Below are 5394 nucleotides of genomic sequence, written 5' to 3' on the forward strand. Positions count from 1 at the left end.
CCCTGCTAAGCAGGGAGCCCAATATGGGGCTTGATCCCAGGACCCCGAGGTCATGACCTAAGCTGAAGTTGGATGCTTAACCGACTGAGTCACCCGGGCACCTCCAAGCAGGTGGATTCTTCTTAGGCTGATGTTCTTTTATATTCAGGGCTTACAATGAACAATTCATACACTTTCTTTTTAAAAAAATATGTCAGTTTGAGTATAATGACAATATTATATTAGTTTCAGGTGTATAATATAGTCATTAAACAAGTTTTTACATTATGCTGTGCTCAGTACAATAAGTGTAATCACCATATGTCACCATACAGCACCATACAATATCATTGACTATATTCCTTATGCTGTGCTGTGCCTTTCATTCGGGTGACTTATTCATTCCATAAAACTTTCATCTAAGCTGTGGATCCCAGCCTAGTTGTATCTTAGAATCATCTGGGGTAGGAAGTTAAACAACCCAGGTTTCTAGAAATATGTAGTTAATAGATCTTTGACAAAGGGGCATGTAATGCAATTGAGGAAGGATAGTCTTTTTAGTAAATGGTGCTAAAACAGCTAAATATACACATGCAAAGAAATGAATCTAGACACAAACCTTACACCTTACAAAAATCAACTCAAAGTGAGTAATTGACCTAAAAGTAAAATGCAAAACTATAAAACTCCTGGAAGATAACAGGAAAAAGCTTAGGTGACCTTTGCTTTTGTGACAACATTTATTTATTTATTTATTTTTTAAAATTTTTATTTATTTGTGATAGTCACAGAGAGAGAGAGAGAGGCAGAGACACAGGCAGAGGGAGAAGCAGGCTCCATGCACTGGGAGCCCGACGTGGGATTCGATCCCAGGTCTCCAGGATCGCGCCCTGGGCCAAAGGCAGGTGCCAAACCGCTGCGCCACCCAGGGATCCCTGTGACAACATTTAGCATCAAAAGCATCAAAAGCACAATCCATGGAAGAGAAAGATTCATTTGAACATCATTAAAATAAAAAACTTATGTTCTGCAAAAGATACTATTCAGAGAATGAAACAACAAGGCATGGACTGGGAGAAAATATTTGCAAAACACATATCTGATAATGTGCTGGTATCTAAAATACACAAAGAACTTTATAAACTCAATAGTAAGAAAACCAATGACTCGATTAAAAAAGGAGCAACAGGTCTGAACACACACCTAACCAAAGAAGATATACGTGTGCTTATGGAAAATGAACACATGAAAAGATGCTGAACATTATATGTCATTAGGGAGTTGCAAGTTAAAGCAACAATGGGATGCACTACACACTTACAAGAATGACCCAAATCCAGCACAATGGCAATACCAAATGCTGGTGAGGATGTGAAGGAACAAGAACTCTCATTCATTGTTGGTGGGAATGCAAAATGGTACAGCCACTTCGGAAGCCAGTGTGGGATTTTCTTGCAAAATGAAACATACTCTCACCATATTATCCAGCAATACAGCAATATTATCCTTGATATTTACCCAAATGCACTGAAAACTGAAGTCCACACAAAACCCACACATGAATATTTATAGCAGCTGTATTCATAGCAGCCAAAACTTGCCAACCAAGATGTCCTTAGTAGGTGAATAGATAAATACATCGTGGCACATTCCTACAGTGGGATATTATTCAGCTATACAAAGAAATGAGCAATCAAACCACAAAAAGACATGGGGAAATCTTAAATTCATATTGTTAAGTGAAAGAAGCCATTCTGAGACTTCTACACTGCATGATTCCAACTATATGACATTCGAGAAAAGGCAAAATAATGAAAACAGTAAAAAGATGAGTAGTTGCCAGGAGTGAGAACAGAGGGAGACATGAATTGGTAGAACATGGAACATTTAAGGCAATGAAACTGTCCGGTATGTACTGCAACGGTGGGTACATGTCATTAACACATTTGTTAAAACCCAGAGAATGTACATCGCCAAGACTGGACCCAAGGTAAACTATAGACTGTAGTTAGTAATACCTGTCAATATTGACAGATCCATTGTAAAACATGTACCACACTAATGCCAGATGTTACTAACAAGGCAACTTTTCATAAACAAGGATTATCAAGACATACTGATAACATAGCAAAGCAGAATGTAGAACAGTGTATGTTACATTTTTATATGTAAATATATATGACTTATTGTTTTATTTTTTCTTGTTTTTTTCCTTCTTGTCTATTTTCAAACAATCTCTGGAAGTTGTCTCTGAGAGAAGTGAGTGGCCAAGGGCAGACTTATTATTGTATCATCCCTGTGTACACTTTTAATTTTAATTCTATGTCTTATACATGTAAGAGTTATTTAAAATCAAATAGGATTTTTTTTAAAAAAGACTTTTTAAAAATCCAAAAGAAAAAGAAAACAGTCTGGATACCCAGACTGAACCCTATATCAGTGAAATCAATCTCTGGGAATGAAGTCCAGGCACTAATAGTTTCTAAGACCCCTCCAGTTACTAGATGAGAACCATGGCCTCAGAGCAATGTTTGCAGACATTGAACTCTCCTGGTTCTTGCACCAAAATCACCAGCAGGGCCGTGGGCAGATAAGGCAATGGCAGTGCCCAGGTATCTCTGACTTCAGTTGCTCCCTGGATTCCGAGTCAGAAAACTCTTTTTACCCAGGGATTCCAAAGAGTAACCCTTGCTTGATTTAATTCGTTTGTCAGATTAGTTCCCAAAGCCATAAAAATCCATTTCCTTGAAGCTTGCTACATTAATTACAGAGAATTCCAAATCTCTCTTGCTGCACATGCTCACAGTCAAACTCCTGAGTCTTTGTCCATTGTATCTTTAATTTCAGCTTCCCTCACTCCCAAGTGGCTGCAATCTGTGATCTGGAAGTGTTGGCAATGGAAGCAGCCCTGCATGGCTGATAAGAATTACCCAGCCTGCCTTGGATGTGAATCCCAGTTGTTGTTCATCTTTGAGGAGTTGTGTTTTCTTGCTGAAGTGAAGCTGACAGTGCCACAATACTTGCTGGGTAGCACCATTCAATTCTGCAGGAGTTCAAGGGTAGTATGATCAACAGTGGCATTTATCATCATCTCAGACAATGTATGTGAAAGCTGTCTAAAAATTATGTTTTTATTTAAAAAAAAAAATGGCACTCTAGTGCTGGAGTCCAGGCCCTGGGCCAGGTGCTGAGGGCACAAAGACAAGAAAATCTCCATCCCCCTCAGCCTTCAACTTCATTGCAGGTCATTCACACGTGAAAAGTCTACACAAAAAAAATGTTAACCTTTCAAACATTTGAGGAACTAATCAATCTTGTCTCAAAGAAAAATTTGGAGAATTATGAAAACCAAGGCATCTGTTGCCTATTGTTTACTTCTTTTTAGGTCTGTTCTCTGCTTTTCCTTGTCTACCTTCTTCACACCCCTCCCTTCTTTTCTTTCCCCTGTTTCTACAGTGCTTCCTTATCAGTCTGCCTGTCCCAATCTAGAAGGTCATGAGAGGAATTGGTTTGAAATATGTTCTACATTTTGTGTGCATCCTGTCCAAACTATTGTGCTTGAGAATGCTTGTGCTATTTAATCTAATTTGCCATTTGTACCTCTTGAGTTTACTCAACTCAAGAGGTACAAATCTATGGAGATAGTACACAGTCCTCGCTGTGGCACCAGCCCCTCCCACCATGACGGTGACCTCCCTTGAAGAGATGCTTGCTGAGTCTAGGCTGTAGGCCAAGCACTGACTGCTTGGTGACATGGTGAATATGGGAATGAGGCCGTTGGGTCTCTGCCCTCAAGGAACTGATGGTCTGCCACAGATTGTCTCACAGGCATCCTCACATATACCTGCATGAAATCACAGCCCTTCTGAGCCTGGAACCCTCACCACATGCTTGGGGTAACAGGCAGACAGGCAGCTGCTGTGGTCCGTGGTCACTTGGGACTTGAGTGGCTCTGCCAACAATAGATTCCAGTGTCCTGCCAGTATGGCTCCTCCTGGGTAAGAAAAGAACACTTGAGAAAACCATGCCTACTTGAGGCTTGAAGGGCTGGATTCCTGTGTATTAATTGAATATCTGTAATAGAACACATTTGAAGCCAAATTCCGTACTTCACTTCTCAGATGCCTGTGCGTTGAGTATAGTTGCAAGAGGAGAGAGTAGCAATGATGAGGCCACTCTGCCTTGAGAATCTTAGAAATGTTTTACTGCCCAGAAAGCATTCACATCCATTGTTCATCTGCTCAGCCCTTAAATTCTCCTATGTGCCTTGTTTAGTGGCAATAGCCAAAGTTAACGTCATCCAGGACAAAGAAACTGTCGTGAGTTTGGGATCAACCAAGTTTACAATGATGAGTTCTGACTCTAGGTAATTTGAAAGCCAGGTATAGCATGCTAAAGACAACATCCAAAGTTCTTGAACTGAAGCATCTCCCTTTGAGGGGAAAAAAAGAGTTGGCACCTTCAGCAGAGACAAGGCGAACTTCAGGGTTGCCCTAGGGACTGGGGTGGCTTAAATGACGTATGTTATTTTTGCCAGCGAGACTCTGCTGAAGCATTGTTTCAAGGGAAAGCTGGAGGGAAGATGATGTTTGTACAGATTTTGGGACAATGATGTTTTTTTAAAATTTCAGCAGCCAAAAATCTCTTTGGATTATACCCAAGGCCAGTGTTATTCCTCACCCTTCCCAGTCACCCCTCATACCGGTGCTGATCCTCCAGCTTTTATTGGAAACTTGGGAGTTGGAGCAAAGCCTTCTGGGAACCTAGTCTTTATTCTGCAGCATGCCGGGCTCCAAACATCAATTTATTGGAAAGTTTAACATTTGGAAGAAAGGTTTTTCTATTTTGTTTTTTAAATGCTTTCATAGTAAACTGGAAAACATCAGCTATTGTGAAGGGAAGGCTTGGCTTTAGGGCAACAATATTTTGAGGATGACATATTTTCCTGCCTTCACACCACCAAACACACACTCACCCTCTCCACATGGATCTCATGCTTTTTCTTGTCTCCTCTCCCACCAAAGTCTGCCAGTCAGAGGGGAAAGGTGGATTCCCACACAGAGAATTTTTAGCAATGTCTGGAAAATTGGTTACTTTTCACTTTTGTTTTGTTCTAAAGGCCCACAGAATAACGTTGAGGTTCTAGAATTGTTTCCCATTGTCTGGATATGGATGTCTTCTCTCTCTCCAGGCCTTCCTTCCCCAGCTCCTCCCTTTACACTAAAATCAACTTCCTAAAATGGAAAACATTCAAATTGTTGATGGAGAATACATACTTATGTCTCAGACATCTTCCATTTTTTTCTTTATCATATTTGACCAATGTAAAGTAATAGAACATGGACGAAAGTCTGGTGCTAGCTAAGAACAAAGAGGCACATCTATCTCGTTGGCCTGGGATTGAGTGAGTCTGTG

At 40.4% G+C, this 5394-nt stretch overlaps 1 long non-coding RNA gene across 1 annotated transcript; it reads right to left on the reverse strand.

Annotated features, from left to right (window-relative positions):
- Nucleotides 1-922: 922 nt before the first annotated feature.
- Nucleotides 923-5092, reverse strand: LOC111090278. The gene is made up of 3 exons (XR_005371424.1): nucleotides 4955-5092; nucleotides 3824-3973; nucleotides 923-3022 (listed from the first exon to the last, which is right to left on the reverse strand). It is a non-coding gene; the product is annotated as an uncharacterized LOC111090278 (long non-coding RNA).
- Nucleotides 5093-5394: the final 302 nt, after the last annotated feature.

The sequence above is a fragment of the Canis lupus genome, chromosome 16, assembly GCF_011100685.1.
Source record: "Canis lupus familiaris isolate Mischka breed German Shepherd chromosome 16, alternate assembly UU_Cfam_GSD_1.0, whole genome shotgun sequence".
Classification (NCBI taxonomy): domain Eukaryota; kingdom Metazoa; phylum Chordata; class Mammalia; order Carnivora; family Canidae; genus Canis; species Canis lupus.